The 23,798-nt window shown below is 47.9% G+C and overlaps 1 pseudogene; it reads right to left on the reverse strand.

Annotated features, from left to right (window-relative positions):
- LOC141215260 (uncharacterized) overlaps window positions 1-22,840 on the reverse strand; it is a 56,742-nt pseudogene extending 33,902 nt beyond the window's left edge.
- Window positions 22,841-23,798: the final 958 nt, after the last annotated feature.

Below are 23,798 nucleotides of genomic sequence, written 5' to 3' on the forward strand. Positions count from 1 at the left end.
AGTCAACGCCTAGAGACGATGGTACAGGAGTATCTCCAAGTAAACATTGAAGCCACGACTGTGTCACTGGACCCTTGCTCTTTTTGGGCTTCCAATCTGGATAAATGGCCGGAGCTAGCCACTTACGCCTTGGAGATCTTGTCATGCCCCGCAGCCAGCGTTCTGTCTGAACGTGTGTTCAGCGCTGCTGGTGGTGTGCTGACAGATAAGCGCACGCGGCTCTCCACTGATAATGTAGACAGACTCACGTTCATAAAGATGAACAAATCATGGATCCGAAACGACTTTTCTACCCCTGTGTCATCCTGGGGAGAGTAAAAGCTTGATGATTGGTTAAAATCACCCTACCAACCGTTTTAAGCTTTCAAATTACTAATCATGTTTATCTGTATCTTGACTGGAAAATAATTTGGGCTTTGTAGCAGTGTGCAGCACTGATCCTATTAGGCCATCTATACTAAAGCTTCACCAGATTTAAAATTAAAAATAATTTTTAGCTGCATCTAGCCCGGAAAATAATTTTGGGGCTCCGAGATGCGCAAGGCACATAAGTGCCTTCTTGCTGCACTACCTGCAGCATGACCCTCATATTGTCAGAATTCGAAGTAATCATGACTACTGGGTTGCCACACTCTTAGATCCCCCAAACTTTTCGATCAACCTTTTCATTTTAATAAAGACCAAAAAAATGGTCATTTTTGAAATTATAAGCATTAGCAGGTTGTTAGAAACTGAAATCAAACAGTTTTCAACTCAAAACTTTATTCTAGGTGATGTTACATTTTCACATAGGACCCCTTGTTCGAAAGGAGCTTCTGAACTCTCTCGTCCATTGAATTTGTCAGGTTTTGGATGGTTTCTGCTTCAATTGTTTTGCATGAGGACAGAATACCCTCCCAGAGCTGTTGCTTAGATGTGAACTGCCTCCCGCCATCATAGACACTCCTTTTAATGATGCTCCAAAGGTTCTGAATGGGGTAAAGGTCAGGGGAGCATGGGGGTCACACCATAAGTTTGTCCCCTTTTATGCCCATATCAGCCAGAGATGCAGATGTTTTATGTGCAGCATGAGATGGTGCATTATCATGCAGAAAAATGATCTTGCTGTGAAATACACGGTTCTTCTTCTTGAACCATGGCAGGAAGTGCTGTTTGAGAAAATCCACATACATTATGGAGTTCATCTTTAGCGCCTTCAGGGATCCTAAAGGGGCCGACAATCTCTCTCCCCATGATTCCAGCCCAAAACATTACTCCACCTCCTCCTTGTTGGCGCTGTAGCCGTGTTTGCGTGGGGTGTCCATCAACCAGCCATCCTCCACTCCATCCATCTGGACCATCGAGCGCTGCACGGCACTCATCCGTGAACAAAACAGTTTTGAAATCAGTCTTCATGTAATGTTTGGCCCACTGGAGCCGTTTCTGCTTGTGTGAAGTGGATAGAGGAGGTCGACAGGATGGCGCATGCACAGCTGCAAACCTCTGAAGGACCCTGCATCTTGTTGTTCGGGGGACGTTGGAGGCACAAGCAGCTTCAATAACTTGTCTGCTGCTATGACAAGGCTTTTTTGCCGCTGCTCTTTCAACCTGACGTAATTGCCTGTAGGAAAGAGTCCTCAATTTGCCCTTATCAGCACGCACACGTGTGTACTGTGAATCAGCTACATACTTCTTGATTGCCAGGACACTTCATCCTGATCATCGCACAATGTTGATTGTAGTCATGCCTTGACCTAAACACTCCACAATTTGTTGCTTCTCAGCAGCCGACACATCCTTTTTCTTTCCCATTTTGGCAGAAAATGTAGGCTGCTTAATAATGTGAGAGAGCCTTCTTAAGTAGTCTTGCCTTTCATTGGACACACCTGCCAAACTAATTAGCACAGGTGTCTGCAATTGCTTACAGTGATATAAAGAGCCCTGACACACATCACCATCAATGAGTTTAACTGACAAACAAACAAATTCTTCCCTTATCACTCCTAAACACTTTTTGTATAATAATTTGGAACGCAGTGTACATGTGCTTTTCCACAAAACACCAGTGGTTCACGTAGTGAATCTTACAGTTCTAACTTGCCAACCGTGGTCTGTATGGAGTTGTTCAATAAAGGGCCCAAAATTAAGATAACATAGATGGGAGAGGTCTCTATGAATAGGAATTCCTAAGTATTTGATACCCTGTGAGTGCCAGGCAAAGGGAAAGTTGGACTGGATGGAATCCTATATGGATTTGGGGAGGGAGACATCGAGGGCCTCAGACTTCGCTGCATTGATTTTAAAATTTTACCATGTAACAAAGTGATCTATTTCAGCCATAACAGCATGGATGGATATATGTGATTGAGTGATATATACTAGGACATCATCAGCAAATAGAGAGCATTTGTACTCGGTGCCTCCCACCTCAATCCACCTAATATTGGGGTTATGGCGAATTGATGAGAGCAGGTGCTCCGTCACTAGGATGTATAAGAGAGGGGACAGAGGACATCACTGCCTTGTCCCATTGGTGATTGTGAAAGGTGATGAAAATGTTCTGACGCACCCCCTGGGCCTTGGGACACCCGGAGCCGGACCCTTTTTGGTGGATGCTGGTGGTTGTAGTTTTCGTGGCGGCGACCCAGTTCCGTGGCTCAGGGCGGTCAAACCAGTGGCGGAACTATTTATGTGGTTTTCATGTTTAAATGTCCGACTACGCCACCCGTGGATTGCGGTCAGAGTGAACCGCCGCTACAGGGCAGACCACTGAGGCTGGTGTTGTGGGTGCAGCAGAGCGTAGCATAACTCCCCACGGGAGGAGTATAGCCTCAGGGCAGTGTATGCGGAGGATGGGGGTGATGGTGCAGGGCAGTAGCAGTAACGACACGGAGTCAGTGATGCAGTTCAGGGCCTTTACTCACAGTTCTTATTATCCAGACCACGTCTGCAGGTAACGGCTGCCCACGTCGTACTGTGCTCACCAGGTGAGGGGCTCAGACAACTCCCAGATAACTTTGGAGCACTTCACAGGACCCCCTTTGTGTGTCCTTTGTCTGGCCTTTCTTACCAACACTTCTGTCCGGCTGCCTCGGGCATCCTCTTGGTAAACTTGGCGCCAGTTTCCCTGACCCTATGTGGTGCCTTCCTAGCGGGTGTAGCGAGGGGCTGCGCCACATAAAATGTCAGAGCCTCCGGTTTCTAGCTGAGGGTTGTTTCCTGCCTCCACTAGTTCGGGGACCAGTCTCCCCCTTTGGCCTGACCCCTCCACGCAGGTGGATTCGGGCGTGCGGTGGCGACTCGCCCGTCCGCACCCCTGGGATCCCTTCATTCCTCGTTCCTGGAGCCTTCTCCGCTCCTCTTCCTTCCTTCTCCCTCTTCCAGGCCTGGGCCTCTGTTACTAGGCCCGCCTCCGGAGCAGAGCTCATGCAGAGCCCCTGCTCCCTGCCACTTCTGCTCAGACTTCTCTGCACTGAACTAAGATGGTGCCCACCTTTTATACTCCCTTCTCAATGCACCCAGGAACTGCTTCCTCCCTGCTCCTGCACTACAGGGTTCCCCTTCCTCAGTGTTCCCTCCCCCCACTCCAGCCAGGGACAGGGACTGTCGTGCCCATCTCAGGGGCATATTGGTCGCCCTGCCCCACGGCAATGTGGTGTAATGCATGCAGGTGTCGGGTCCTGATCCACACTCCATCCTTACCTGAGAGTGAGATATCACACCTCTGGGTGAGGTGCAATACGTCTTTAGCAACCGAGCCCTCAGGGTGCTACAGTTCCATTTATCTTCAGCCTAGGTGACGTATTGCGATACAGGGCCGTGATTTTGGCTATAAAAGGGTCCCCTAGACCCCTACCCCAAGCTTTTTAAGAGAATCATATATGGCGTGCCAGGAGACTCTATGGAATGCTTTCTCAGCATCCAACGAGAGTATATAATTACAAATTTTTAACTGCATCTAGCCCAGGAAATACTTTGTGCCTAGTAGCAGTGTCTGCTAGTAAGCGGATTATCCCGGCTGTTAAGCAAGCTGCACCACCTGTAGTTTAGACACTTAATTTTTTCAAAGGAAATGCTTCGGGACCATGGGATACTTAGTGAAGAGCATCAGGAGGCACCCCAAGGCATAGGGGCTGGGACTGGCAGTAGGATGCCTTGCGGTGGACAGCCGAGCTCGATCCTTATAAAAGCTTTTTAACTGCAGCAGCTTTAGTGGACGCTACTGGAGCTGGAATTACCGCGGCTGCTGGCATGAGACTTGCCCTCCAATAGATCCTTGTAAATGGATTTAAAGTGTATTCATTCAAATTAGAGAGACAATTTAAATTAAAAAGCTTAGAGCTGCCTCCACCACAGGGGGGCTCGCTCGACCCACCAGCGGACAGGCACCAGTATTGGGAGAGGGGGGCTGGCCGTCAGGGTTCACCGCGGCTCTGGCGCAAACCCGGCGACACGGAGGTGGCACGGGCAGGAGCGGACTGGCCGTGTCGGCTTCTCACTTTTTGGATTTTAGAAGGGCATGACATGCCTATATCTGTGTCTCCCCCTCCTTTTACTCCTCCACCTCTTTTATTTTCGCATGACTATATGTACTTGTCACTTTTCCATGTGTTAGTTATGTCTTCTGAGCAGTTTGTCAGCTTTTGGACACCTTTGAAGGTGTTTTCTATGTGTTTCTATGTGTTTTTCTTTGCCTGCCATTGGTTTTAACGGTGTTCGAAGGTGTTCGACGAACAGTTCGACGAACAGTTCGGCGAACACACGGGTGTTCGACGAACCGAACCGAACTCGAACACTACGGGGGTGGCTCAACACTAATCATAAGGTATGTTAATGAGGGAAACAATGTCATAGGGATCCTGGCATAGAACAATTGATCATATTCAAAGGGTAAAAAATAAATAAACAATGGTGTAAAACGGGAAACATCCAAGAGGAGGTCCCAAGATTATTAATTAATACCCGCACAGCTTATTTGACCCCAAACTATTGTTAATTAGTCACATATCATTATACCCCCAACATAGCATATCATGCAGGGCAATCCTCCATACAATCGGGTATAAAATTCAATGAAAAAGCAAGAGATGTCCATATCCGATTATTCCTTTTCAAAATTCGCAGTGGTATTTGGTCTTTGGTCATCCAAGAAGAAATCCTCTCACATATCCATAAGAAAGTGTCCACAGTGACAAAGGGGAGAAGAATACCCCAAAAGCACAACATGAATCTATAAAAATTTAATAAAAAACAAAAGTAAATCACATGATAAAAACATACACAAAACATCTAAAACTAAAGTGTAATCCACTGAATCCCATAATTATATTCCTGGGTAACCATGAGCGAATGCCTTATAGACGCACTCGCGCATAGACACCCGGTTATCCGATGACCGGTCAGAGAAAGGGGGAATAACTGATGCTTTCATTCAATCCGTTTGGATATAAGGTATTCAGAGTCCAGATCCATCTGGACACCATCTGGGCCAATCTAAGACCCAGTTTTCCACCCCGTATACCTGGTATAATGCAGTCTATACCTCTTACCTTAAATAGGGAGGCATCACAATTGTGGTAGGTCTTAAAATGGCGTGGAATTGTCTTCACGGTGGATGTGTCCATGTGGTCGACTGCGGCAAAAATGGCCAACACATGTTCCCGGACCCTTACCTTAAATTGGCGGGTGGTCATGCCCACATAGATAAAACCACATGGGCATGTCGCAAAATAGATCACATATTTGGTAGTACACGTGATGAATTTATTAATCCTATATACCTTAGATCCATCTACTTTAGAAAATGTATCACTCCGTTCCACGTTAGGGCATGCTACACATCGACGACACGGTACACACCCACTCCTCCTGGGTTGTCCATCCAAAAAAGTGGTAATACCTGCCGCATTCTCATAGTGTGAATGTACCAAATGATCTCGAAGGTTCCTCGAAAGTCTAATAGAAATAGCTTTAAGGATGTGCCAAGAACGGGCCAAAATATTCCTCAAACGAGGAAATTGGCAATTAAAGTTGGTAACAAAACGTACTTGTTCCTTCTTATTTCTATTAGCCTGGCTCCCATAGACCAAATCATGTCTTGAGGAGGACTTTGCCCTTCTATATGCCTGCTTAATCATTCGCCGGCTATATCGTCTCGCATAGAATCTCTCCTTTAATTCCACAGCCTGTCTCTCAAATTCCGTGTCCGTGGAGCAGATCCTCCGAATATGGAGGAACTGCCCCACAGGTACCGCCTGGATCATGTGCCGAGGATGAGAAGATTTAGCATGCAAAAGCATGTTTGTTGACGTTGGTTTACGGAACACAGAGGTTTGTAGGCAATTAGATGTATCCCTTCTCAGGGAGACATCCAAAAACTCCACTCGATAGGGATCAAATTGATATGTTAAGTGGATATTATAGTTATTACAATTTAATTCATTCATAAAATTTTCAAGAGAAGTGGGTGAGCCCTGCCAGATTATAAGGACGTCATCGATGTAGTGCGTCCAAAAAAGGACACAATCTGACAGGCAGAGGTCCCTTTCCCACAGCCCCAGGAACAGATTAGCATAAGCGGACACAAAGGCCGCGCCCATGGCTGTCCCTTGGAGCTGCAGAAAATAGGACCCCTTGAAAATGAAAAAAATATGGTTCAAGGTGAACTCCAACAGCTCAAGAATCAGGCTCCTCAGAGGTATAGGTAATGATGACGTATCAAGAAAGAATTTGACTGCGGAGAGACCATCAGAGTGCCTTATATTTGTGTATAGTGACTCAACATCTGCAGTCACCAGAATGGCATCCTCCTCAACATAGAGACCACCTACCTTCCTCAAAAGGTCCCCAGTATCCTTGAGGAAGGAGGGCAGACATTCAACCAGAGGTTGCAGATGTGAGTCAATCCACTTGTTGACATGTTCAATCCACTTGTGACAATCAGCTGACACCCGGCGGCGATCGCGCCCGCACAGCCTGTGTGCGCGCAGGATCGCGATGATGTACTAATACTGGTCGGGCTCTTAAAGCCCAGGGCACAGACGCGTATTAATACGTCATGGGCTGTAAAGGGGTTAAAGAAAGTGTCTTCTAAAAACTGGCAGAAGGTTTGGGAGTTGATTTTGCATCTATCTTCAATTTGAAAAGGTCCAACTAGCTCATGTGTAATAATACCAGCCTATAGCAGTCCCCACCTCCACCTCGCTAACGTCGGAGTCGAAATCGAGGTCTGTGCACATTACTGATCCAGCCACGGGCCCATCCATCTGGTCCGTCAAGAATCACTCTCATCAGTCCATAAAACCTTTGAAAAATCTGTCTTTAAATATTTCTTGGACAAGTCTTTTGTTGTATCTTGTTCAGTGGTGGTCGGTATTCAGCCTCAGCCTTGTCTCTGAGCACGGAACACTTTGTACTTCTGGCCTCCAGGAAGGCTGTAGTTCTGGAATAGGACAGCACAAGAGGATAATATCTTCCTGGATGCTTCACATTTGAGTCTTCTGAAATCTTTTGCAGTTAATGCTATTCTTTTTTTTCTTTTGTGATCATATACACTTTTGAAGGTTCTGTGATCACACCCAATATCTGAACAATTTAAGGAGTGCTGCATCCCTCTGTAAGACTTAACCATTTTTGAGTTTTTATAGTCAGTAAAAACTGTTTTTGGCCCATTTTGCCAGAGAAAAACAAGCTGCCTAATAATTGTACCCCACTGATAAAGGGTTTCAATATCCATAGGCCACACACCCCTCATTACAAAATACACATCAGCTGATCTACTTCATCCACTAAACATTTAAGTTTATACAGCTTGTATTTGGAAAATCTACATAAAAATGATGATATGGTCAGAATATTCACTAGCCTAATAATTGCGCACACAGTGTATGCTTCAAAGTGATCAAGAAACCTATTTTTTATTCTCACCTGCTACAAGCTATGGGTGCAATGTTCAGGAATCATCCTTCAATCCATAGAACGTGGATTCCACATCTCACCCCTGACAAAGCCAAAAAGTGAAAATAGTTGGGTAATAATATGAAGCTTGTCTCCATTGTGATTATGATATGTTATAAGCAAGTTTAAATCTCTCAGTTCTTTCAATGTGTATTAGGGGTGCACTGTTTTTTTTATGGTAATACAAAAAGAAACACTGGCATGGTTGCACCTAGCAGGGTGCAGTGTATGCTCAGGTGTTACAAAAAATAAATGATTACAACCATATCCTGTAGAATACAGCAAAAGAGGAGAAGAACCCTATTAGTGGTGTGGGGCACTAAAACTATGGGGGTAACAAAGATGAGGAACATTACTGTATATGTGTCACCCTGGCCTGGATGCCACAAAATGTATTAAAGCTGTGTCTGAGAGCAAGGGGGAGGTTCTCTAGTCAGGCGAACATTAGTATGCAATGCCTCCTGTCTCAGACCAGTAGGGGGAGCTGGCTGCCCCTATAAAAGCTGGTACTGGGGGCAGGGTTAGAGAGAACTGGATGGCCTGTCTCAGCACTGAGACGTGTCCCAGAGTGGAGCAGGGACAGAAAGTTGATTGCACCTAAGAGGAAGTGTGGCAGGAGGAGAGCCACAAGCCAGAGACAAGAGGCGAAGAGAGCCTGTCTTGGCAGAAACGGACTTAGTTTACCAGACTTTGGTGTCTGAGGCTGGAAGGATTCCACATCCCCCAGCAGAGAACCAGTCCGCAAGGGACTGTATATTCCTTGGCCTAAGAAGCCTGGAGGCCCTGCCACAACCGAAGGGACCAGTAAAGCCGTACAAGGCTGGGAGCAGAAAGGAACCCACGTCGCAGGCCATACAGGCGAGAATACACGGAAAGCTCAGAAACGTGGGCTGTTACTCTATAAGGAGGAGATAGCCAGAAGGAGCGCAGAAAGCACGGTAGGCCTACACCCTCACCCTGACCAGGGCCAATTTCCCCGTTGCTCTCAGACATCCAGGTCCCCTCCTAGCCGGGACTGTTTGTGGGTCAGTTTACCTGTTCTAGTAAAGACCCTGGACTGCAACCTGTTGTCTGTGTGCTCCTTGCTCCTCCAGCGCTACCAGCACTGGGACTCTCACTACCATCACTCCCACCATCCACTATACTGCCCTGGGGCCGCACTCTTCCCGTGGGGAGTCACACTACCCTAGCTGCACACCTCATCAGCCCCAGCGGTCTGCATGCAGCGGCGGTTACTAATAACCGCAATCCACGGGTGGCATAGTCAGACATAAACATCAGCACATAACGGACTACCACTGGCCTGACCACCCTGAGCCACGGAACCGGGTTGCCACTACTACTCCCACCGTTTCCCTATTGCCCGGATCCGAGTGCCCCACGGCCCAGGGGGCGAGTCATATATGGCAATGAGGGGGGGGGGGGCTAATACTTTATAGGACACTATAGATGGTTATAGCACTATGTGGAAGTGGGGAAAAATAGGCAGGACACCTAAGGAGAGTAATGGAAAAAAAAAAAAAAAATATATATATATATATATATATTTATTGTGAGGGGTCAGCTCTACGGTAGGCGCTGGTTCACACAGGGATGCAGTCCGTAGGTTCAAACAAACTGGTGGTTTATTAAATGTCCATAAACCAGGCAGGAGACAAAAATATCACAGCCTCTTTCAGGTTCCGAAAAGGTATAACAGAACAAAACATAAAATAGCAGTTCCATATAGAGCACGGCCTCAGCCGTTTAAATGCAGATGCTTTTCTCTGCCTCCAGCAGACTCTGAGCAGCACATGCAAGGTCTGCTCACCTTGCACAGCAAACAGCACACTGAGACAGGCGCAGCTGTCTTAAATCAGGCCTTCCAAGACCTGGACTGGAGGTAAGTGAGCAGCTGATCCCCCCCCAGCTCTTTCAGCTGCTCATAAAACCCAGCCCTTTAATCCGGGCCCATTAACTCCCTCTCAGCACTATGTGTGCTGGAGCCTGCTTCTCCGGGTCCTACATCACCGAAGCTTGGTACCTCGGGGACACATACCTCCCCTCATCCACAACGTGTCCAGCTGCAACCTTACCTACCCCCCCACTTCCTCTGCCCATATATATATATATACATACACACACACACACACATACATATATATATATATGCAGTACAGACCAAAAGTTTGGACACACCTTCTCATTTAAAGATTTTTCTGTATTTTCATGACTATGAAAATTGTACATTCACACTGAAGGCATCAAAACTATGAATTAACACATGTGGAATTATATACTTAACAAAAAAGTGTGAAACAACTGAAAATATGTCTTATATTCTAGGTTCTTCAAAGTAGCCGCCTTTTGCTTTGATGACTGCTTTGCACACTCTTGGCATTCTCTTGATGAGCTTCAAGAGGTAGTCACCGGAAATGGTCTTCCAACAATCTTGAAGGAGTTCCCAGAGATGCTTAGCACTTGTTGGACCTTTTGCCTTCACTCTGCGGTCCAGCTCACCCCAAACCATCTCGATTGGGTTTAGGTCTGGTGACTGTGGAGGCCAGGTCATCTGGCGTAGCACCCCATCACTCTCCTTCTTGGTCAAATAGCCCTTACACAGCCTGGAGGTGTGTTTGGGGTCATTGTCCTGTTGAAAAATAAATGATGGTCCAACTAAACGCAAACCGGATGGAATAGCATGCTGCAGCAAGATGCTGTGGTAGACATGCTGGTTCAGTATGCCTTCAATTTTGAATAAATCCCCAACAGTGTCACCAGCAAAGCACCCCCACACTATCACACCTCCTCATCCATGCTTCACGGTGGGAACCAGGCATGTAGAGTCCATCCGTTCACATTTTCTGCTTCGCACAAAGACACGGTGATGAGTCCAAATTTGAGATCTTTGGTTCCAACCACCGTGTCTTTGTGCGACGCAGAAGAGGTGAACAGATGGACTGTACATGCCTGGTTCCCACAGTGGAGCATGGAGGAAGAAGTGTGATGGTGTGGGGGTGCTTTGCTGGTGACACTGTTGGGGATTTATTCAAAATTGAAGGCATACTGAACCAGCATGGCTACCACAGCATCTTGCAGCGGCACGCTATTCCATCCGGTTTGCGTTTAGCTGGACCATCATTTATTTTTCAACAGGACAATGACCTCAAACACACCTCCAGGCTGTGTAAGGGCTATTTGACCAAGCAGGAGAGTGATGGGGTGCTACGCCAGATGACCTGGCCTCCACAGTCACCAGACCTGAACCCAATCGAGATGGTTTGGGGTGAGCTGGACCGCAGAGTGAAGGCAAAAGGGCCAACAAGTGCTAAGCATCTCTGGGAACTCCTTCAAGATTGTTGGAAGACCATTTCCGGTGACTACCTCTTGAAGCTCATAAAGAGAATGCCAAGAGTGTGCAAAGCAGTCATCAAAGCAAAAGGTGGCTACTTTGAAGAACCTAGATTATAAGACATATTTTCAGTTGTTTCACACTTTTTTGTTAAGTATATAATTCCACATGTGTTAATTCATAGTTTTGATGCCTTCAGTGTGAATGTACAATTTTCAGTCATGAAAATACAGAAAAATCTTTAAATGAGAAGGTGTGTCCAAACTTTTGGTCTGTACTGTATAAGACAAAATATAAAAAAACACAAACAATAAATGTTTATATGATTCCGCTCCCCCCCCCCCAAAGTAAATAGCAAAATGTAATACATAATAATAATAATAATCTTTACTTTTATATAGCGCTAACATATTCCGCAGCTCTTTACATACATAATTATTGCTGTCCCCATCAGGGCTCACAATCTCAATTCCCTATCAGTTTGTCTTTGGAGTGTGGGAGGAAACTGTAGAACCCGGAGGAAACCCATGCAAACACGGAGAGAACATACAAACTCCTTGCAAATGTTGTACTTGGTGGGATTTGAACCCAGGACCCCAGCGCTGCAAGGCTGCAGTGCTAACCACTGAGTCACCATGCTGCCCAGTACATTAAAAAAATATTCGGTATTGCCATGTACATAACTTCCTGAATTAATAACATTTTGAAATATTTTTTTGTATATGGTACAAATCGAAAAACTAGGAATAATGTTTTTGGCCACCACAATTCCACATAAAAATGTAATAAAAAGCTATTAAAATGTCATATTTCCTCCAAAATTGTATCAACAAAAAGAAGAAAACAAGAAATAATCATTGATTCCGGTCCATCGATGGAAGAATGAAAATAGTTACGGGTCTCAGAAAATGGCGACACGGAAAAATTGTTAGATACTAAATTTTCAGCCCTGGTGACATCATACATGTAGCGCATTAGACCGCTGACTGGCTGCAGTTATCACACACGCTAAAGACATGACATCACAACTGCAGCCTATAAAGAAGACCCGAGCAGCAGCAGAGAGCCGGCACTGGAGCAGGGGAAGGTGAGTAATGCTGATTACAGTATTTGTTACACAGGCTCGTAGATTGTATACAGAACACTGAAAGGGGAATCCTCTTCTATGATACTCCTCTCTGCTGTTGGTCCAGGGCACATTGTGATGTTCAAAGTTGTAATGAGCCTTAGTCTGAGGACAGACAGGAATAATGATGAGATGGCCTGAGAGCAGAGAGGAACGCTGAGGAGAAGGTCTGAGGGAAGAGAGGAATGCTGAGGAGATGGTCTGAGGGAAGAGAGGAGCGCTGAGGAGACAGCCGGAAAGTGGAGAAGAGTGTTGAGGGGATGGCCTGAGGTTAGATATGAGCACCCATAGGCGGATTATAATGAGGGCAATCCGGGCGACTGCCCGGGGCCCCGAGCCTCCAGAGGGCCCGTGGCTCCGGGCGGGGTGTCTATGTCCGGATTGCCCTCATTATATGTGCGGGCCGCCGCCGTGGCACATACCGGCATCAGTGGCGGGAGGGGGGGCCCGGACCGCTCCCCCAGCAGCGGCGCACGGCCGCTATTTCTTGATCGGCCGGGCCAGCACTGCAGCAGTTAACTTCCCTGTGCTGGCCCGGCCGCGTCACTGCTAGTAGACACGGCCCTGTGCGCGGCCGTGTCTCCTAGCTGTGACGTCATGCAGTGCGCCCCGGCCTGCACTGCTACTTACCACCGGAGAGCCTGAGGACTGGAGCCGAGCCGGGAGATGGTGAGTCTGTGTGTGTGTGTGTGTGTATATATGTATGTATATATGTATGTATGTGTGTGTGTGTGTGTGTGTGTGTGTGTGTGTATATGTATGTATGTATGTATGTATGTGTATTTATGTATGTATGTGTGTGTGTGTGTGTGTGTGTGTGTGTATATATATATATATGTATGTATGTGTGTGTATATGTATGTATGTGTGTGTGTGTGTGTGTGTATGTATATATATATATATATGTGTGTGTGTGTATGTATATATATGTGTGTGTGTGTGTGTGTGTGTGTGTGTGTGTATGTATGTGTATATATGTATGTATGTTACATAGTTACATAGTTAGTAAAGCCGAATAAAGACTTGCGTCCATCAAGTTCGACCTGTTAGTTCTGTAATTGCTACAGTTGATCCAGAGGAGGGCAAAAACCCCAAATGATTTAGCCAATCTTCACCTGAGGAAAAATTCCCTCCCGACTCTGAAACCAGCAGTCAGAATAAATCCCTGTATCAACCTACTATTTTATTCTATTGTTAAGTATATGCAGAAATCTGCCTGGTATCTAGAAAAGCATCCAGTCCCCGCTTGAACTGGTTTAGTGAATCCGACATTACCGTCTCCTCACTCAGTGAATTCCATATTCTCACTGCTCTTACCGTAAAGAACCCCTTCCTATGCTGGTGCTGAAACCTTTTCTCTTCCAGTCTTAGTGAATGCCCTCTTGTTACCGTAATATCCCTCCTTTTGAACAAATCCCGGGCAAGGTCTCTATACTGTCCCCTAACATATTTGTATACATTTATTATGTCCCCCCTCAACCTTCTCTTTTCCAGGCTGAATAGTCCTAGTTTTGCCAACCTCTCTGGGTATTGCAGTCCCTCCATTCCCCTTATTAATTTTGTTGCCCTCCTTTGTACCTTTTCAAGCTCATTTATATCCTTTCTATATATTGGGGCCCATAACTGAGCACAGTATTCCAAGTGTGGTCTGACCAGTGCTTTGTACAGTGGAAGAACAATGTTCTCATCCTTTGCAGCTATACCTCTTCTGATACATCCCATTACCCTGTTTGCCCTTACAGCAGCGGCCTGACTTTGGGCACTCCAATTTAGTTTGCTATCAATCAAGATGCCCAAGTCCTTCTCCATCTCTGAATTCCCCAATGATTTCCCATTCAATGAGTACTGGTGACTTCCATTTTTCCTTCCCATATGTATGACCTTACATTTCTCCTCGTTAAACCTCATTTGCCATTTAATGCTCCACCTACCCAGCTTATCCAAATCCCTCTGTAGGTCTTCACTATCCTCTTTTGTATTAATTGTTTTACATAACTTTGTGTCATCTGCAAATATTGATATATTACTATTTATCCCGTTGACTATGTCGTTAATAAAGATATTAAATAACATTGGGCCTAGTACAGACCCCTGTGGTACCCCACTAGTGACGCTTACCCAATCTGAGTATATTCCATTTATAACCACCCTCTGCCTTCTATCCTTTAGCCAGTTAGCTACCCACTTGCAGACATTTTCCCCCAGCCCCTTCATTCTCATTTTGTATACCAACCTATTATGTGGCACGCTATCGAACGCTTTTGAGAAGTCGAGATACACGACATCCACTGGTTCCCCCTGATCTACTCGAGAGCTAACCTCCTCGTAGAAGTCAATCAGGTTTGTTTGGCAGGAGCGATTCCTCATGAATCCATGTTGGTTCGGGGTTAATAGATTATTAGCATCAAGATGCTCCATGATTGCCTCATTAATAAAGCCTTCAAAAATTTTGCCCACAACGGACGTCAGACTCACCGGCCGATAGTTTCCGGTGTTACTTTTTGCTCCCTTTTTGAATATTGCCACTACATTCGCCTGTCGCCAATCAAGTGGTACAGACCCAGTCTCAACAGAGTCCTTAAATATAAGATATAACGGTCTGTCTATCACATTACTTAGTTCCCTTAGTACCCGTGGGTGTATGCCATCAGGTCCTGGTGATTTGTTTATTTTAATGTTACTGAGGCGTTTCTGTACCCCAGCTTGGGTTAGATTTGTCATACTTAGTGGAGGATTAAGTTTGTCACTTCTCATTTCGCCTGTTAGTTCTTTTTCCTTTGTGAAAGTTGACGAAAAAAATTTATTTAATAGATTAGCTTTATCCTCATCTTTCTCTATGATTTTGCCTTCATCACTTTTTATCGGTCCAATATTATCCGATTTAATCCTTTTACTATTTATATACGTAAAGAACAGTTTGGGATTTGATCTACTTTCCCTAGCAATACGTCTCTCTGTTTCCTCCTTCGCTATTTTTATTTGTTTTTTACAGGTTCTCGTTTTTTCCTTGTAACACATTAGTGCCTCCTTACTGTTTTCCTGTTTTAATCTCTTGAATGCCTCTTTTTTGCTATTTAACGCCCCTTTTACGTTCTTATTCAACCATATTGGTTTCCTCTTATTTCTGGCCCTTTTATTCCCATACGGTATATACCTCTCGCACTGAGTATTCAGAATTCTTTTGAAGGTTTCCCATTTACTATTCGTATTTCCTTGATTAAGAACTTTGTCCCAGTCTATAAGTGTGTGTGTATGTATATATATGTGTGTGTGTGTGTGTATGTATGTATGTGTATATGTATGTGTGTGTATGTATGTGTATATGTATGTATGTGTGTGTGTGTATATGTATGTATGTGTGTGTGTGTATATGTATGTATGTATGTGTATATGTATGTATGCGTGTATGTGTGTATATGTATGTGTGTATATGTATGTATGTATGTGTGTGTGTATATGTATGTGTGTGTGTGTGTATATGTGTATATATGTGTGTGTGTGTATGTGCAGGCAGATATCATTGTGTGATGTCTGCTTATATGTATTTTTGTGTTTCAAATGTGTTTATGCGTGTATGTATATCTGTATATGTTTGTGTGTGTGTGCGACTGCGTGCGGCCTCCTGCTGAGTATAGATGGCGCCGTGTGGCCTCCTGCTGTTTCTGGGGGGGGGTACCGTGCGGCCTCCCACTGTGTATAGATGGCACCGTGCGGCCCCCTGCTGTGTATAGATGGCGCCGTGCGGCCCCCTGCTGTGTATAGATGGCGCCGTGCGGCCCCCTGCTGTGTATAGATGGCGCCGTGCGGCCCCCTGCTGTGTATAGATGGCGCCGTGCGGCCTCCTGCTGTGTATAGATGGCGCCGTGCGGCCTCCTGCTGTGTATAGATGGCGCCGTGCGCCTCCTGCTGTGTATAGATGGCGCCGTGCGGCCTCCTGCTGTGTATAGATGGCGCCGTGCGGCCTCCCGCTGTGTATAGATGACGCCGTGCGGCCCCCTGCTGTGTATAGATGGCGCCGTGCGGCCCCCTGCTGTGTATAGATGGCGCCGTACGGCCTCCTGCTGTGTATAGATGGCGCCGTACGGCCTCCTGCTGTGTATAAATGGCGCCGTGCGGCCTCCTGCTGTGTATAAATGGCGCCGTGCGGACTCCTGCTGTGTATAGATGGTGCCGTGCGCCTCCTGCTGTGTATAGATGGCGCCGTGCGGCCTCCTGCTGTGTATAGATGGCTACGTGCGGCCTCCTGCTGTGTATAGATGGCTACGTGCGGCCTCCTGCTGTGTATAGATGGCTACGTGCGGCCTCCTGCTGAGTATAGATGGCGCCGTGCGGTCTCCTGCTGTCTCTGGGGGGGCGCCGTGCGGTCTCCTGCTGTCTCTGGGGGGGGGGCCGTGCGGCCTCCCGCTGTGTATAGATGGCTACGTGTTCTCAATATTGAGTCACACAATTAATGTAAGGCTATGTGCCCACGATACAGAAATGTTCCGGATTTTTTTTTTAGCGTTTCTGCATCTCCCTGGCAGAAAAAACGCATGCGGATTTTAGATGCGGATTGTACATGCGGATTGTACATTCGTTTTTTCTGCTGGGGACATGCGGATGTGAAGCGTTCTTCACAAGCATTTCTGCATGCGGGTTGACAAGCGATTTTAGCATAACTTAGAAAGTGCTTGACAACTTGGTCACACTATATAAATCCATGCAACCGGCAACCAGCATGGATTTATATAGTGTGACCGTAAAAGAATGGTAAAAAATAAAAAATATATACTTACCTTCTGATGGCCTGCCGACGTCAGCGGTCGCATGACCCGTCACATGACTAAATGACGTCACAGCAGGTCCTTTTCAGACCATCGCGAGCTGCCGGCAAGCCAGGACACATGGGATAAAGACACCGGGGGCCATCAGAAGGTAAGTATAATATTTTTTTTTTATTTTATTCTTTTTTTACAGGTTCTATGGTACCCGGGTCCGGAGGAGAGTCTCCTGTCCTCCACACCCGGGTACCATCCGCACATTGAAACGCTTGGATTCGGCATCTACAGATGCAGGGATGCAGATTCCATGCGTTCTAATGCAAGTCAATGGCGGCGAAAACGCCGCGCTTCCGCAAAATAATTGGTAATGCTGCGGATTTTTCCGCAATGATAATCCGCAGCGGAAATTTCCGCAGCATGTGCACAGCACATGGGGATTATCATTGGGGAACATGGCAGGCCTTTTACCAAGCGTTTTTTAAGCATTTCCGTAGCGCAATTGCCGCTGCGGAAACGCTTAAGAAACGCATAGTGGGCACACAGCCTAAAAAAAAAATATAATTAATATTGTGGCAAATTAATTTCACGTGAACTATCACAGGGGATCATGTGACATGTCACGTGATAAATCAGGTGTGTGTTGAGGGGGGGTGTCTGGGGGGGGGGGCGCGCCTTCTAAACTGCCCGGGGCCCTTGCTACTCTTAATCCACCCCTGTGAGCACCAGTGAGGTATCCAGAGAGCAGAGAAGAAAGGAGATGGCCAGAATACAGAGAGGAGCAAAGAGGAGACGGCCTGAGAGCAGAGCACTGAGTAGAGGTTCTGAAAGCAGAGAGGAGCGCTGAAGAGATGACCTGAGGGTAGAAAGGAGCGCTGAGGAGAGAGACTGAGCGTAAAGAGGAGCTCTGAGGAGACAGCCTGAGGGTAGAAAGGAGCGCTGAGGAGATGACCTGAGGGTAAAGAGGAGCGCTGAGGAGACAGCCTGAGGATAGAGAGAAGCACTCAGGAGACAGCCTGAAGGAAGAGATGAGTGGTAAGGAGACAGCCTGAGGTTAGAGATGAGTGCAAAGGAGGCCGCTTGAGAGCAGAGAGGAACACTGAGGAGACAGCCTATGTGTAGAGAGAAGCACTGAGGAGACTGCCTGGGAGCATAGAAAAGCGATGAGGAGACAGACTGAGGGCAGAGAGGAGTCCCGAGGAGATGGCCTGAGAGTAAAGAGGAGCGCTGAGGAGATGGCCTGAGTAAAGAGGAGCGCTGAGGAGATGGCCTGAGAGTAAAGGAGATCGCTGAGGAGATGTCCTGAGTAAAGAGGAACGCTAAGGAGATGGCCTGATAGTAAACAGGAGCGCTAAGGAGATGGCCTGATAGTAAAGAGGAGCGCTGAGGAGATGGCCTGAGAGTAAAGAGGAGTGCTAAGGAGATGGCCTGAGAGTAAAGAGGAGCGCTGAGGAGATGGCCTGAGAGTAAAGAGGAGTGCTAAGGAGATGGCCTGAGAGTAAAGAGGAGCACCGAGGAGACGGCCTGAGAGTAAAGAGGAGTGCTGAGGAGATGGCCTGAGAGTAAAGAGGAGCACTGAGGAGATGGCCTGAGAGTAAAGGAAAGCACTGAGGAGATGGCCTGAGAGTAAAGAGGAGCACTGAGGAGATGGCCTGAGAGTAAAGGAAAGCACTGAGGAGATGGCCTGAGAGTAAAGGGGAGCGCTGAGGAGGTGGCCTGAGAGTAAAGAGGAGCGCTGAGGAGATGGCCTGAGAGTAAAGGAAAGTGCTGAGGAGATGGCCTGAGAGTAAAGAGGAGTGCTGAGGAGATGGCCTGAGAGTAAACAGGAGCGTTGAGGAGATGGCCTGAGAGTAAAGAGGAGCGCTGAGGAGATGGCCTGAGAGTAAAGAGGAGCGCTGAGGAGATGGCCTGAGAGTAAAGAGGAGCGCTGAGGAGATGGCCTGAGAGTAAAGAGGAGCGCTGAGGAGATGGCCTGAGAGTAAAGAGGAGCGCTGAGGAGATGGCCTGAGAGTAAAGAGGAGCGCTGAGGAGATGGCCTGAGAGTAAAGAGGAGTGCTGAGGAGATGGCCTGAGAGCAAAGAGGAACGCTAAGGAGATGACCTGATAGTAAAGAGGAGCGCCGAGGAGATGGCCTGAGCGTAAAGAGGAGCGCCGAGGAGATGGCCTGAGTAAAGAGGAGCGCTGAGGAGATGGCCTGAGAGTAAAGGAGAACGCTGAGGAGATGGCCTGAGTAAAGAGGAGTGCTAAGGAGATGGCCTGATAGTAAAGAGGAGCGCCGAGGAGATGGCCTGAGAGTAAAGATGAGCGCTGAGGAGATGGCCTGAGAGTAAAGAGGAGCACTGAGGAGATGGCCTGAGTAAAGAGGAGCGCTGACGAGATGGCCTGAGAGTAAAGAGGAGCGCTGAGGAGATGGCCTGAGTAAAGAGGAGCGCCGAGGAGATGGCCTGAGTAAAGAGGAGTGCTAAGGAGATGGCCTGATAGTAAAGAGGAGCGCCGAGGAGATGGCCTGAGAGTAAAGATGAGCGCTGAGGAGATGGCCTGAGAGTAAAGAGGAGCGCTGAGGAGATGGCCTGAGAGTAAAGAGGAGCGCTGAGGAGATGGCCTGAGAGTAAAGAGGAGCGCTGAGGAGATGGCCTGAGAGTAAAGAGGAGTGCTGAGGAGATGGCCTGAGTAAAGAGGAGCGCTGAGGAGATGGCCTGAGTAAAGAGGAGCGCTGAGGAGATGGCCTGAGTAAAGAGGAGCGCTAAGGAGATGGCCTGATAGTAAAGAGGAGCGCCGAGGAGATGGCCTGAGAGTAAAGATGAGCGCTGAGGAGATGGCCTGAGAGTAAAGAGGAGCGCTGAGGAGATGGCCTGAGAGTAAAGAGGAGCGCTGAGGAGATGGCCTGAGAGTAAAGAGGAGCGCTGAGGAGATGGCCTGAGAGTAAAGAGGAGCGCTGAGGAGATGGCCTGAGAGTAAAGAGGAGTGCTGAGGAGATGGCCTGAGTAAAGAGGAGCGCTGAGGAGATGGCCTGAGAGTAAAGAGGAGCGCCGAGGAGATGGCCTGAGCGTAAAGAGGAGCGCTGAGGAGATGGCCTCAGCAAAGAGGAGCGCTGAGGAGATGGCCTGAGAGTAAAGGAGAGCGCTGAGGAGATGGCCTGAGTAAAGAGGAACGCTAAGGAGATGACCTGATAGTAAAGAGGAGCGCCGAGGAGATGGCCTGAGCGTAAAGAGGAGCGCCGAGGAGATGGCCTGAGCGTAAAGAGGAGCGCCGAGGAGATGGCCTGAGTAAAGAGGAGCGCTGAGGAGATGGCCTGAGTAAAGAGGAGCGCTAAGGAGATGGCCTGATAGTAAAGAGGAGCGCCGAGGAGATGGCCTGAGAGTAAAGATGAGCGCTGAGGAGATGGCCTGAGAGTAAAGAGGAGCGCTGAGGAGATGGCCTGAGAGTAAAGAGGAGCGCTGAGGAGATGGCCTGAGAGTAAAGAGGAGCGCTGAGGAGATGGCCTGAGAGTAAAGAGGAGCGCTGAGGAGATGGCCTGAGAGTAAAGAGGAGCGCTGAGGAGATGGCCTGAGTAAAGAGGAGCGCTGAGGAGATGGCCTGAGAGTAAAGAGGAGCGCCGAGGAGATGGCCTGAGAGTAAAGAGGAGCGCCGAGGAGATGGCCTGAGAGTAAAGAGGAGCGCTGAGGAGATCGCCTGAGAGTAAAGAGGAGCGCTGAGGAGATCGCCTGAGAGTAAAGAGGAGCGCTGAGGAGATGGCCTGAGAGTAAAGAGGAGCGCTGAGGAGATGGCCTGAGTAAAGAGGAACGCTAAGGAGATGACCTGATAGTAAAGAGGAGCGCCGAGGAGATGGCCTGAGCGTAAAGAGGAGCGCCGAGGAGATGGCCTGAGTAAAGAGGAGCGCTGAGGAGATGGCCTGAGAGTAAAGGAGAGCGCTGAGGAGATGGCCTGAGTAAAGAGGAGTGCTAAGGAGATGGCCTGATAGTAAAGAGGGGCGCCGAGGAGATGGCCTGAGAGTAAAGATGAGCGCTGAGGAGATGGCCTGAGAGTAAAGAGGAGCACTGAGGAGATGGCCTGAGTAAAGAGGAGCGCTGACGAGATGGCCTGAGAGTAAAGAGGAGCGCTGAGGAGATGGCCTGAGTAAAGAGGAGCGCTGACGAGATGGCCTGAGAGTAAAGAGGAGCGCTGAGGAGATGGCCTGAGAGTAAAGAGGAGCGCTGAGAAGATGGCCTGAGAGTAAAGAGGAGCGCTGAGGAGATGGCCTGAGAATAAAGAGGAGCGCTGAGGAGATGGCCTGAGTAAAGAGGAGCGCTGAGGAGATGGCCTGAGAGTAAAGAGGAGCGCTGAGGAGATGGCCTGAGCGTAAAGAGGAGCGCTGAGGAGATGGCCTGAGTAAAGAGGAACGCTAAGGAGATGACCTGATAGTAAAGAGGAGCGCCGAGGAGATGGCCTGAGCGTAAAGAGGAGCGCCGAGGAGATGGCCTGAGCGTAAAGAGGAGCGCTGAGGAGATGGCCTGAGAGTAAAGGAGAGCGCTGAGGAGATGGCCTGAGTAAAGAGGAGTGCTAAGGAGATGGCCTGATAGTAAAGAGGAGCGCCGAGGAGATGGCCTGAGAGTAAAGATGAGCGCTGAGGAGATGGCCTGAGAGTAAAGAGGAGCGCTGAGGAGATGGCCTGAGAGTAAAGAGGAGCGCTGAGGAGATGGCCTGAGAGTAAAGAGGAGCGCTGAGGAGATGGCCTGAGAGTAAAGAGGAGCGCTGAGGAGATGGCCTGAGAGTAAAGAGGAGCGCTGAGGAGATGGCCTGAGAGTAAAGAGGAGCACTGAGGAGATGGCCTGAGTAAAGAGGAGCGCTGAGGAGATGGCCTGAGAGTAAAGAGGAGCGCCGAGGAGATGGCCTGAGAGTAAAGAGGAGCGCTGAGGAGATGGCCTGAGAGTAAAGAGGAGCGCTGAGGAGATGGCCTGAGAGTAAAGAGGAGCGCTGAGGAGATGGCCTGAGAGTAAAGAGGAGCGCTGAGGAGATGGCCTGAGAGTAAAGAGGAGCGCTGAGGAGATGGCCTGAGTAAAGAGGAGCGCTGAGGAGATGGCCTGAGAGGAAAGAGGAGAGCCGAGGAGATGGCCTGAGAGTAAAGAGGAGCGCTGAGGAGATGGCCTGAGAGTAAAGAGGAGCGCTGAGGAGATGGCCTGAGAGTAAAGAGGAGCGCCGAGGAGATGGCCTGAGCGTAAAGAGGAGCGCTGAGGAGATGGCCCGAGAATAAAGAAGAGCGCTGAGGAGACTAACAAGAAATGCAGAGGAGATGGTCTGAGGATAGAAAGGAACACTGAGGATACGGCCTAAGTGTAAAGGGGTTGTCCATTTACTTTATGTGTTCAGGGTAGAATTAAATGGCAATGGGTGGTGTTAAGGGTTAGAGGAATGGTTATGGACGTGGCCTAAGATGTCATCATGATGTACAATTTATCCCTCTTTATATTCCCTGACAGTTGGGAGGTCACACAAATGTAAAAATCTAATTATTTTTGTAGCTGCAAAATGCAATTGCAATGTGTGAATAAAGTCTATAGAGAGTGTGAGCCCCAATGGGGATGGTGATATTAATGTGTGTACAGCGCTGCGGAGTATGGAGGCGATATAAAGAATAATGGGGAATCTCCACATACCTCCAAGTGCAGAGCCGCCATCACATATATGGCTGTTCTGTGCGCACAGGACCTGTGAAGAGGTCACAGGAGGGGAGGAGTCAGGGGTCACATGATCAGTGGCCTCAGTGGATGCAGGACTCTGCTGTACCCTGCAGGATGGAGCCTGTATAAGTGTTTAGTGTGTGGTGAGCGTCTCTATTAGGTTATAGGCCAGACACTATGTACCACACTTTTAAGTGCAGATGGATAAGGCCGATATAGGGTGCCAGTCACACAGATAATACTACGCAGCCGCCCTTCCATGAACCATCGGTATTAGTGGTTGTTTCATCTATTTTGCACCTGTGCTGCCTCCGCCTTTATCATGGGGACTGTTGTGTCCTGCAGTGTATTTGATATTGTGTCTGTCACGATTCCTCCGCTCAGTGTGTCTTAGACGCAGTGACAGACAGCTCAGTCATCTAATCTAGTGCAGGGACGTGCTGAGCTGGCGGTACTTTGATTGACAGCTCAGCACGTCCAATCTGAGACTGGGAGGTGCTGAGTTTCCTTCAGGTGTTCCCTGTTCCTAGTGATTACCCAGCTACTTAGCTGAGCTGTAAGTCCCCGATAGCTGCCGGTCGTAGCTTTCAGCTCTATGTGGTTTGTTCCCGCTGTGCTTTATGCTCTGAATTCAGACATTCTGATCTTCTTTTGCCGGACCCTGGCTTTCCCTATTGACTACCAGTTTGTATTACCCCTTTTGCCTTGACACACGCTGACCTTGGAATTCTGACTCTGGACTGTGACCTGACTAGGTCTTTGTCTCTTCCCTCTTTTTATAATGTACCAACCTGGCTATTGACCTCAAACTCCTTGACTATCCTGACTCACGGCTTGTCCGTGAGAAGTGATTCAGGGTCACAGCATCTTGGTTTTGGTAAATATGGCCGCCTTTTTTCCGTGAGGTTTTTTGAATATGTGGTGGGAGAAAAAATAAATATTTCTAATACTGTGGGCTCTACTGGTATCACGTGCTGAGCGTCTCTGCTCTA

The sequence above is a fragment of the Phyllobates terribilis genome, unplaced genomic scaffold (genome assembly GCF_046119375.1).
Source record: "Phyllobates terribilis strain yellow unplaced genomic scaffold, ASM4611937v1 Scaffold_235__1_contigs__length_3068650, whole genome shotgun sequence".
NCBI classification, from domain to species: domain Eukaryota; kingdom Metazoa; phylum Chordata; class Amphibia; order Anura; family Dendrobatidae; genus Phyllobates; species Phyllobates terribilis.